The sequence below is a fragment of the Cyanistes caeruleus genome, chromosome 16, assembly GCF_971803275.1.
Source record: "Cyanistes caeruleus chromosome 16, bCyaCae1.hap1.1, whole genome shotgun sequence".
NCBI classification, from domain to species: domain Eukaryota; kingdom Metazoa; phylum Chordata; class Aves; order Passeriformes; family Paridae; genus Cyanistes; species Cyanistes caeruleus.
In genome coordinates, this window is record NC_141716.1 from 15,538,983 (window position 1) to 15,551,169 (window position 12,187).

The 12,187-nt window shown below is 48.4% G+C and overlaps 2 long non-coding RNA genes across 2 annotated transcripts; both read left to right on the forward strand.

Annotated features, from left to right (window-relative positions):
- The first annotated feature begins 5,325 nt into the window (after positions 1-5,325).
- On the forward strand, positions 5,326-5,844 carry LOC147650289 (uncharacterized). Its single transcript, XR_015277156.1, has 2 exons — positions 5,326-5,514; positions 5,720-5,844. It is a non-coding gene; the product is annotated as an uncharacterized LOC147650289 (long non-coding RNA).
- A 1,750-nt stretch (positions 5,845-7,594) lies between these two features.
- On the forward strand, positions 7,595-8,648 carry LOC147650290 (uncharacterized). Its single transcript, XR_015277157.1, has 3 exons — positions 7,595-7,684; positions 8,417-8,488; positions 8,566-8,648. It is a non-coding gene; the product is annotated as an uncharacterized LOC147650290 (long non-coding RNA).
- The last annotated feature ends 3,539 nt before the right edge of the window (positions 8,649-12,187 follow it).

A 12,187-nucleotide genomic window follows, 5' to 3' on the forward strand; every position in this document is an offset into this window, starting at 1 on the left:
CTTCTGGGTTGTACTGATCCCCTTGCCAGGGGATTTTTTAAGTGATCTCAACCCTTGTCTGGAACAGGGGGAAGGAACCCTGGCCCAGGCTCTCTGCAAACTCTGCAAACGCTGCCTGTGTCTGAAAGAATTTCAAATAGAGCTGGGGTGTGATAAACCCCAGGCAATTTATTTCTATTTTAAATTTATTTTTATTTTTAAAACGGCAATTTATTTCTAGAAGAGCAACAACAATGAACTACAGAACATATTAACTGAATCAAAGGAGAGACCCAAAAGTTTAAACTTCAACACCTTGGGTGCTGTTGAAGTAACATTCCTAACTGCAATGCTGGTCAGTATCAGAGACCAACAGTCATTTATTCACCATTATTTGCCTGCAAAACAAAGACTTTCAGGAGTTTCTGTAAACGTTTATCCCCCTTTTGCTGAGATCAGCCTATGATTTCCCCAGACACAGGTGTATCATGTTTCTTCTTGCAGGGTTTCTGTGAAGCAATATTGTCATCCAATGTTCTTTTATGGTAATCTTGAGAAGAGATTGGGGGATATCCCCTCTTACTTCATCGTCATCGTCATCATCATCATCGTCATCGTCATCATCATCATCATCATCATCATCATCATCTTTGTCATGCTGTCCTCCAGATGACATTTCAAGCCTCCCACATGTGCTTTTTCTGCTTGTGATAATCCATTTATTATTTGATTGTTTTAATTTCTTTCTTAGACATCTAATTTATAAATTTAGATTTATATCTCTCATTATAAAATACTTCCAAGACTCCTTTCGGTAAAACAATACTCTTTTGACTTAAACTTCACGGGTTTAGCTGCTTTCCTTCCCACAGCGGTGACACATTCATCCAAGTCTAAGCCTGAGTTACTCCCTGTTCTTCACCGTAATATTTTACTATATTAGAAAGAAGATATCCTTAACTAGAACTAAGAGAAGCTAAAGCAATAAGATTAAAAAAAAAATGAAGAAAGCAAAATCACAGAAAGACATATTTCTTAAATAATTTCAATACTACTCCTTATAAAATTCAGTATTATTAAGTTTCTTAGCTAAATACTATATATGTCTCTCCCAAACATTATGAGAATCCTTATAAGAAGAACAATCTGTGAAATATATTTATAGTAGAAGGACCTATCTAGAAACAGTAACATAATAAATGTCCTGAAAGAAAATTATAACAACAACAATTGATAAACATCTATAGGTGTCCATCATATTGGTCAGTACTGGAAGAAAAGGAAGCAGCAGGGTCACTCCAGTGTGGTCCTGAGGGCTGTTCCCTGTGCCCCCAGGCTGGCACACACTGGCACAGTGGGACTCTGCCACCAGCACTGAGCCCAGCTGGGGCTGGGAGCCGAGCGCCAGGCAGTGGGATGGCGCTTGCGTGGGACAAAGCAAGTGCAGGGCAGGACAGGGGTGGTGCTTCCAGTCTGGAAAAAAAAAGAATTGGCCCAGCATCTGCTGCAGTTGCTGTGTGTCTGCCTGTGGCAGCTCATGTGCAAACACAGCTGGCTGCCTGCTGAGCACGGCAATGGACAGCCACAAACAGGGAGGTCCCCAGTGAACATCGAGGCAGACACCTGGGGAAGTGCAGAGGCCAGGGATAACTCTGGGAGGAGAAGCTGTTCTGTGTCTCTCTCTGAAGATGCTGCCAGCCAAGACAAGTGCTGGAAGCTGACATGTCCTGCCGTTTTGTGCTGTCACATGCACACGGGACAGACTTGTTGTCAAAGGTCCACCAGACCTGATCCAGGAATAATGGAGGGCCATGCATTGGTAGGGGATGGCCTCCAGCAAGAATAAAGCAGGATCTTCTAGCAGCAGCGCCTGCTGATTATTCCTTTGTTCTAAGCCAGTCCAGGATTTAGTTTGTAAGACCAATCACGTGTCTTTAAGGTACCTGCATGGAGGCGAGGGACAGCACCTGCAGCAATGGCACCAATGCTGCTGCCTTGGGAGGCGAGTCTGCCCTCAAGCCCTGCCATTGAAGCCAGTCAGGGGCACAGGCTGCAGCTGCAGCTGCAGCTGCCAAGCATTGCTGTGAGGCTGGCAAGTCAAGAGAAACCATTGTGGCCAATTCTGCTGAAGCCTTTTGCCAAACCATGTGCAATGGTGCCACAGTGTCTCTCCTTTTGGCATCACGGCTGGTGCAGACACCTCATTGAGCAGGTGCTGACATTCAGGGTGATGCTGTTCCTGTGCACGCTCTGGTGCCGTTTCTGCTCTGTCCAGAGCCGCTTCAGCAGCAGCGACTCAGCAGCACTGCTCGAGGAGACATCACCACCCTCCCCATGGAGGCAGAAGCTGTGCAGACACAGAGCTCTGTGTCAGGGGAGCCTCGGTCTCAGCACCGTGGCCTGGGCAGGCGCGGGGGCCCGGGCTGGCCGCCAGCCCTGCCTCTGCCCGCTGCCCTGGCAGCACCCAGTGGCTGTGCCCTGCCAGGGCCTCCTTGCCCTCCTTGTCCCCAGCCAGCCCAGCCTGGGCACCTCGGGGCTGCTGAGGCCCAGCCTCGAGGGCTTCTGCTGCAGGCATGGCAGTCTCTCAGGGGAAGCACCAGAGCAGCGGGTGGTAAGAACAAGGTGACTGCCCGGGGGCTACTCGTGGCCTCTGACACCCAATTCCTCAGTGCTTCCACCACCCCGGCCCCTCAGGGGCCTCCTGTGCCCTTGGAGCCTCCTGCCACCTCCTCCCTCACACCTGCCCCTTGTGCCTTCCCACTGCCTTGTCCCATCAAGGCCTCTGCAGCACCGCATTCCTTCCGGGCCTCCCTCCACCCCAGCCCCTCTGGTCTCCCCCAGCCCGGCCAACCTGCCCGGCAGCGGCGCAGCCCCGATGGAGCTCCAGAGGAACCGGACTGACAGAGCCTCAGAGCCCTCAGCAATCCCGCCAGCAACCCACAGGCTGCAGGACACAGACGGTGCTTCCTGCCTGGGAGAAGCCTCGTGCCCATCTCCAGGCACCACAATCACAGTGATCCCCACAGCTCCAGCCACTGCCCAGCCCCTCTGTAGTGAATGTTAAGGCTTCAGTGTGTAAGGGAAATCAATCCACAAATGCCAGGTTTATTTCCAAAAAGGAGACAGAGGAGTCCTTTTACCTTTTTCAAATAAAGGGAGAGGCCATGGGGCATACTCCTGGGGTCTCTCAAATTTTTGGAGGACACAGCCTCCTTTTTATCCTAATTTCCCGACCACATTTCCCTCTCTCTTTCCCCATTGTCTAAGGTACTTGAGAGGTAGAGACTTCCTGGAACACCTGATACCTAAGATTCCCCTCTAATATATAAACATCTCTTTTAATTTTTAATTCTTATGGAATTTATGTTTTTTCCCCCATTGTTTCTCTCATCTTTCAACACCCAATTTCATTTCTCAGCAAACCTACAGTTTGTTCATAAAGGCAAATATCTTTTTTTTCATTCATCAATTGGTGGAATCCTTCCCATTGCTTCTTTTATCTCTCAGTGCTAGTTTTATCTACCAGCACACCCACAGCTTGTCTGTAAAGACAAATCTGTCATTCTTCTCAGTACCAAGCAAATTTAGGAATTATGAGACCATGGTCCATGGCCTGATGTACATTCATGTCTCTGCTGTGTTTGAGTCTCAATGATGACCAGGAAAAATTTCGAGAGAAGATGAGGAAGGAGATGAGGAAGAACAGTTCCCATGTGGCACCAGTTCAAACCAGAGGCCCCAACATCAGAGCCCAACATCCCCCAACTAGGGAGAGGGAGTACACCCCACGAGCTGACTTGTGGTTCTTCCTGTGTGAACATGGGGAAGACGTGAGGAGGAGGAATGGAAAACCCATCTCTGTCCTAGCAGCATGGCTATGCAAGCCAAGGGAGGAAACTAACAGAGGGAGTTCCACCAAAATGAATGTAGCCCCAGCTTCCCCTGACCAAGCTGCCAGGTATAATAGAAAGGGAGGATGATATGTTAGATCCCCTAAAAGGAACATCCAGAACAGATGAATAAAACATCCAGGGAGGGAACAGTAGCCAGGACTAGAGAGGCCCTGCTTCTAGCCAGGTGGAGGCCAGGGAAAATTGTGTCATTTGGGCTGTGTGGATCCCATGGCCTGGCACATCAGAACCATAGAAATACGAGGCTTTTGTCAACACTGGTGAAACAGTGTACTCTAATCCCATTGGGACCTGTGGGGGCAGAACCCATATCTATTGCTGGGGTGGCAGGGGGATCGCAGCAGTTGATCCTGCTGGAAGCTGAGGTGAATTTGACTGGGAAAGAGTGGAAGAAACACCCTCCTGTGACTGGTCCAGAGGCCCCGAGTATTCTGGGCATAGATTTCCTCTTAAGTAGTTATTTCAAAGACACAAAAGGATTCAGGTGGGCTTTTGGAATCGCTGCTGTGGAGGCAGAGGTTATTAAGCAATTGAGAGTCCTTGCCTGGGCTGTCGGAAAATACTTCTGCTGTCAGACTCTTGAAGGCTGAAGAACAATTAGTACTAATTGCCACCTCAACGGTGCATTGCCAGCAGTATCAGACACATTGAGGTTCCGTGATCCCCATCGAAAAGATGATCTGTGAGCTGAAAAGTCAAGGGGTGATCAGCAAGGCCCACTCACCCTTCAACAGCCCTATCTGGTCTATGTGAAAGTCTGACAGAGAATGGAGATTGACTGTGGACTATCGTGCATTGAATGAAGTGACTCCACCTCTGAGCGCTGCTGTGCCGGACATGCTGGAGCTCCAGTACGAGCTGGAGTCCAAGGCAGTGAAGTGGTACGCCACTATTGACATTGCTAATGCATTTTTCTCCATTCCCCTGGCAGCAGAATGCAGGCCTCAGTTTGCCTTCACCTGGAGGGGAGTGCAGTACACCTGGAACCGACTGCCCCAGGGGTGGAAGCACAGCCCCACCATCTGCCATGGACTGATCCAGGCTGCACTGGAAAAGGCTGAATCGGCAGTACATCGATGACATCATTGTGTGGGGGAACACAGCAATGCAAGTATTGGAGACAGGATTAAAAATCATCCAGATTCTCCTGGAAGCAAACTTTGCCATCAAAAAGAGCAAAGTCAAGGGATCTGCCCGAGAGATCCAGTTCCTGGGTGCCACTTTGATGTTGGAGACAAGGACATGAAATAAATGCACCAAAGCTCACGCACAACAGCCAACTTTATCGAGACCTCTTCAGCTTATATAGATCAGAAGGCACGCATGGCCAATCCTCATTGGTTGAGCCAGCTGCCACCCGGACAACCAGCCAATAGCGGCCTGAATCCCCAACGGCCTGGGCCTGCTCTCCAACGGACGTTACTGGTTGAGTTTTATAAGCAAGGGAGTTAGTAATGAACCACATGTCAGCTATAGAGTTGGGATTATTTATAACTGTAGGGCCTCCAGGCCAGCTGTAGGCCACCACACCTGGGAGTAAAGTGGCAAGACAGATAAAGCCAGATACCACTGAGGCAATCAACGAGCTCAAAACAGTGTCTCCACCGACCAACAAGAAGCAAACGTAAGCCTTCCTAGGTGCCATAGGTTTTTGGAGAATGCACATTCCTTGTGTCACAATGCTGTAGCTGCCAGAAAAATTTGGCCGTATCAGACCCTCAAACTCGACCAGCCTAGAAGATAAACAAGTCCTTGGGTATGGTAAGGATAGGCTGGATGCAAACCTACACAGGGGACCTTCAGCTGATCCCTTTTTATCCTAATTGCAGACATATCACTGGCCAGAGATGTGGGCGGTGCAGAGATCTCAACCAATCAACAGTCCAAGCCCAATAATTTTGAACTCCCTATATAAAGAGTTGCCATAATAAACTCTTTGCTGTTTGTCACATCATCATTGGACTTGAGTCATGAATCTGTCTCCAACCCATGACTTCACATAAAAATTCCTGAGTACAGATCGTGAGCCCTCTCTACCTGGTAACCCGCAAGAGGGACGATGTCCACCTTTGCCTAGATCAAGCAGAAGATCGCTCATGCAGTAGCCCTTGTCCAGTCAGGACAGGACCAGAGGTGAGAAATGTGCTTTACTCTGCAGCCAGGAGCCACGGTCTGTCCTGGAACCTTTGGCAGAAAGTGCCTGGTGAGACTTGAGGCCATCCACTGGGATTCTGGAGTCAAACCTACAGAGGGTCTCAAGCCGACTACACTCCCACACAGAAGGAGATCCTGGCAGCCTATGAAGGAGTTCAAGACACCTCAGAGGTGACTGGCACAGATGCACAACGCCTCCTGGCACCCCGACTGCCAGGGCTGGTGTGGATTTTCAAAGGAAAGTTTCCTTCTCCCCACCATGCCAGCAATGCCACATGGAGCAAATGGATTGCCCTCAACACACAACATGCCAGTACTGGAAACCCAAATTGCTCTGGGATCTTGGAGGTAATTATGAATTGGCCTGAAGGTGAAAACTTTGGTCTACCAGAAAAAGAGGAGCACAAACAGGTGTCGCTTGCTGCAGAAGCTCCACCTTACAACCAACTGCCACAAGAAGAAGCATGCTACACTCTTTTTACTGACAGCTCCTGTTGTATTGTAAAGATGAACTGAAAGGGAAAAGCAGCTGTATGGAGCCCAACACGACAGGCTGCAGAAGCTACCAAAGGAGAAGATGGAAATATACAACTTGCTGAACTCAAAGCCATCCAGTTGGCCCTGGACATTGCTGAGCGAGAGAAGTGGCCAGAACTTTCCCTCTACACTGACTCATGGATGGTAGCCAATGCTCTGTGGAGCTGTTTCCTGGCTGGAGAAGTGGAAAAAGGCCAATTGGCAGCATAGGGGAAAACTATTCTGGGCTGCTGACGAATGGCAAGATGTTGCTATTTGGGTAGAGAAGCTACCTGTGAAAGTCTGTCACATCCATGTCCCCAAGAGTCAGGCTAATGAGAAGCACCGAAATAATGAACAGGCGGATCAGGCTGAAAAAATCAAGTTGTTTTGTTCAAGATAGATTTGGATTGGTAACACAAGGGACAGTTATTCCTAGCTTGATGGACCCATGATGCCTCAGGCCATCAGGGCAGAGATGCCACCTATAAGTGGGCATGAGACCGAGGGGTAGATCAAGCCATGGACAGCATCTCTCAGGTTATCCATAATGGTGAGACATGAGCTGCGATCAAGCAAGCTAAGCGGGTGAAGCCCCTGTGGTATGGGGGCCGTGGTCCAAATGTAAGTGGGGAGGCCTGGCAGACTACATCACACTGCCTCAAACCCTCCAAGGCAAGTGCTACATGCTCACAGTGGTAGAAGCCACCGCAGCATGGTTGGAGACCTAGCCTGTGCCTCACACTGCTACCCAGAACACCATCCTGGGCCTTGGAAAGCAGGTCCTGTGGAAGGATGGTACCTGCCACACAATTGAGTCCAACAAAGGCACTCATTTCACGGACAGCCTTATAAACACCTGGGCTAGAGAACATGGCGTCGAGTGGGTGAATCACATTCCCTTCTATGCACCAGCTGCCAGGAAAGTTGAGCGGTGCAATGAACTCTTAAAAACAATATTGAAAGCAATGGGAGGCATGGGATCTTCAAGCAGTGGCAGCTGCATCTAGCAAAAGCTACATGGTTAGTTAACACCAGAAGTTCCACCAATGAAGCTGCCTATTCCTGATCCAAACCCCTGTGCACAGCAGATGGAGACAAGGATCTGGTGGTGCATATGAGAGGTATGCTGGGAAAGATTGTTTGCATTAATTCTGCCTCAATCAAAGACAAACCCATCTGTGGGGTTGCTCAGTGCACCAATTTGCACTTGCTGAGTGATGCAGAAAGATGGAGAAACATGATGTATGTCTCAAGGAGACCGTGTTTTGGGATGAATTGCCCAAGACACTGTGCCTGTAGCCATACCTGCATGTATGTATGTGTACAATTAGGATAATACATGTAGTTATACGGTTTGAAAATCAAAGTTTGATGTGATATGTTGGTATGGGAAAACATTCAGGGTGGCAAATGTTGTGGGTTTGCGGGGTTTGTTTTGGTGGATTTTCTCCTATTTGTTACATGAAAAGGGGGATGTTGATACATGAGGAGGGGGAAGTTGACACCCCTTGGGAAGGGATGATGGGCAATTGAGATACCAAAGAACTGGCCGATGTCCCTCCCATTCCACTGGAAGCTTCCAGGGAGGGAGGGTGGGGTTAGGCACGGGCTTGCTGAGGGAAGAACCATCTGGCTATGCTAGGAGCAGGGCAGTTGGGGCAGTTTCTGGTGCTGGGCCCGGCACTGCTTCAGAATTCTCCTTGCCACCCATGGGTGAGCCTGTTGCTTGCAGCAGCAGCTGGTTGACGGGGACTTTTCAGCACTCGCCATCAGCATGAAGGCCCTCACCATCTGCCTGCGAGCTTCAGGGGAAACTGGACAACCCCACCTGTCCTCTCTCTCTCTCTCTGCAGAGAGGGAGCCCCAGCTGCTGTTCAACTGGAGCCTCACCAGAGCTGCCATCTCCAGGATACTGCAATAGACAGGTGAGAACGTGGGAAAACCAGACCCCCACCTTCTCTCTCCCCCTGAGGCTGCCATTAACCCCTGGGGTGGCTCACAGCTCCCATCGCTGGCCCCCTGAAGCCGCCTGAGCCAACACCACCCCCTGGAACCAGGGCAGAGTCACTGCAGCCACTCTGCCTCGACGTGAGCCAACAGCAGCCTCTGCCAGTTGTGATCATAACTACAGCAAAGGCAGAACTGCTCAGTGGGTGAGAAGAATCCGTGATTAGTTTGGAGGGATGCTGTTGTTTGTTCTCTCTTGTTACCTCTTTCTCTCTCTGTATATTTATATATGTGCTAGTAAAGAAAAAAAACAGGCTTCACTCTTTAGAGTTTTTTAAAGTTATATTAATTATTATAGTTATATTAATATTTAAAAGTTTAATAAGGGGAAGAAAGGGACAAATCTCTAGGGCTGGGGTGGATTTGGCAATCGGCCAAAAACCACACCTTAGCTATGGAAGTTTGACATTTAGGGAAAGCAGTAAGAGCCACCCACGGAAGGGATTTCTTTGAGAGAAGCTGCTGGGAGTTTCTTCTGTGCCTGAGATAGGCCAATAGCTGGCCAGTTCTGAGAACTGACAGCACTTTGCACCACTGAAAAGTAAGTCCACCTCTGTGAATTCCGCCTTTTAAAAACCAAGCTCGGGAACTTCTCTTTCTTTCCAGCCATGAAATGCAGCAGAACTCTGGTGCGGCTGGCCCTGCTCCCCCATGGCCTGTGCGACCTGCCTGGGGGTGGGGGACTGGGCCAAACCCCATCGGCTCCTGGGTGGGGAATGGAGACTGAGGCCCCCCCCCTCCCCAACCCAATGCCCTCCCGCAGGCCGGGCAGGTCTCTGCTGCAGCACTGGCTTCTCCCAGGAAGCTCTCTCGGTCCCATTCCAGTGGGGTGGAAAAAGCCCTTCCCAGGGGAGTCCCCCAACCCAGGCGGGGCCAGGCCATGGCTGCTGACACTCACCAACATGCCCCACATCCCCCTCAGCCCCCACAGATGGCCCAGCCGCTGCCAGGCTGAAAGAGGCACCAGCGTGGCTTTAAAATCTGACACCGTAACTACCTCTTGTGGCCTGGGCAAGATTTAACCCTTTCACTACACAGATGAGACCTGCAGACCTGGCTTTTTCCTCCAGGGAGATAAAAGAATAATCGACACATAGAAAGACAACATGAAACATCGGGGTCAGTAAGAGAGGGATTCAAACCTCAGATGGAAGGAGAATGAGGAGATGCTCTAATAAGCTGAAATATTCTTTTGGTAGGGCCGTGGAGATGGACAATTATGTTCTGAAAAAGAACTCCTTTAATTCATGAAAGAGTATTGGGGGGATGAAGTATTCAAGCTGCAGATCTAAGCAGAGGTATCCATTGACGAAGTTAAGCAGATGGTGAAGTAACTGTGATCCCATGAGAGGCTTGAACAGAGAAAGAGAGAGATGAGAGCTGAAGACCGTTTGCCCTCAGGGAGAGAAGAAGAAAACCTCTGTTCCCAAAGATGATCACAGAGACAGATGGAAATAACCTTTGCCTTTGAATAACTCATCCTTAAAATAATACCCCATGAGTTCATGGCCCATGGACACACCTCTAGGAGGGCTGTTCAAATGGAGGGCACACCTCTAGGAGGGCACGATGGCAGAGTTTTTTTTCCCCAGGCAGCTGTCACTCGTATAAATGAAAAGCCACAAGAAAACTCTGTCTTGTGAAGTCTCCATGGCACAAGAGAAAACTGCTCTCCCTACAAAGACTGATGAAAGACTATTGTACAGTTGGTGCTGCTTTAACATCCCAGGCTTTGTCTCTACATTGTCAGTTGGGCAAGGAAAAAAGTTTTTGGGAGGTTTTATTCTGATGCTTCTTATTCTTGTGGTTCTGTTAATAAAGTTTCTTTATTCCTTTTAAGTTTTAGGCCTGTTTTGCCCTTCTCCTAATCCATATCTCACAGCAAGAAATTAGTAAGTACCCTGGTGGTTTTAGCTAGCGCTAAAAGCCACCACATTATTTGGTGCATTGGCCAGGAAACTTAAATTGGTAATCTAAACCACTACATTAGCTTCAGAAAATGTTCCCGATATACTGTTATATTACAGGAGGTCCATGCACATTCATGTGTTTCATGCATTATTCAAACATTCTTGTGAGATTTTTGATGTCTCAAGAACTCTTTTGTTTAGTTTTACACTCCAACTTTTCTGTATGATATCCTGTGGGTTAAGTCCATATATTTTATTTCTTCTCCTGTTTCCACCCTGTTGTTCCACACCCTGATAAAGAGTTCTTCTAAAATTCTTCTCCAGCGCTCTAGTTTATGTCACTGTTATCACTTAGAGAGGTCAGTCAGCAGATGTGGGGGAAACAAGCATGATTGCTTTACACCATTCTTTTAGTTGCATAGGAGCATTTTAACATTTTGTGGTTTGCTAAGGCCTACAATATAATACAGTCATCGCACCACTATTTCTGCAAGCTTTACAGTGCAAAACTAATAGATTGTGTTACACTAACAAGCAGCCAAAAAGAGTTACAAATTGTACCATATCCAAATACTTATGATCCAATACCAACAAGTAAAAGCTAATACAGAAATGCAAAAGCCAATATTACTTGTCATTTTAAACAGAACTGTTATTCCTTTTCCCATATAATTGCCTGGAAGCCCTGTCATTTCAAGTTATAATTTGGAGGAAGGGGGCAATCTTTCCATTCCAGGAAGATTTCCAGCTTTCTTGGCAGACATCTGTCTTTTAAACCAGGACAATCTGCTATCATTAATGGAAAAACTGACCTAGGAGGTAAAGGAACTCACAGAATTGCAGTTTCAGCCTGTAGTTCACCAATTTGAGTTTCCCAGCCAATACACCAAATGATGTGGTGGGTCTAGTGCTGGCTAAAATTACTAGTGAACGTACTTATTTCTTGCTGTGAGATATGGATTAGGAGGAGGGCAAAACAGGCTCAATACTTAAAAGGTATGAAGATGTTGGGGGTTCGGTGTCCTCCTTCTTGTTCCTTCTCAGCTATGGAATTTTTACCCTTTAGTGGCAGGGAAATCTGACTGCTGGTACTTAGTGAGTACTTGAGAAACACAACGAGCTTGGCTGGGCCAGGGGGGAAGAGATGCAGGGAAAAGGGAGGGTGGGGGACAGCTGGGGGCTGGCTGGTTTCTTGGGCTGGAGAGCAAGACACTCTCTCTTGGAGCTGTTGAGGTTTTGGAGAAGAGAATTTGCCATCACCCAGATGAAGCTGCTGCTGCTTCTTCTTCCCTCTTCATCAGTGGGCCTTGTGCCCCCTGTCCTGCTGAGATGTGGCAGTGCCAGCCACTGCTGTGGAGCTGCTGATACACCTCATCCACTGGCCCAGGATCTCAGCTCATCCCTGCTGTTCCAGCTGAGTGTTCCTCAGAGCCCTGCAGGAGCACCGGGACTGCCCGCCCGAGGGGGTTTGTGAAGCAAAGCCTCTCCTCCATCCCTTCCTGCCTTGGCTGAGAAGGTTGTCACAGGGTCCTTGGTTCTGTTTTGTTGTTAATGCTGTAGTTATTGTTGTTGGCCTTGTTGCACATAATAGTAAAGAACTGTTATTCCTATCCCCAGATCTCTGCCTGAGAGACCCTTGATTTCAAAATTATAGTAATTTGGAGGGAGGGGGTTTACATTTTCATTCCAAGGGAGGCTCCTGCCCTC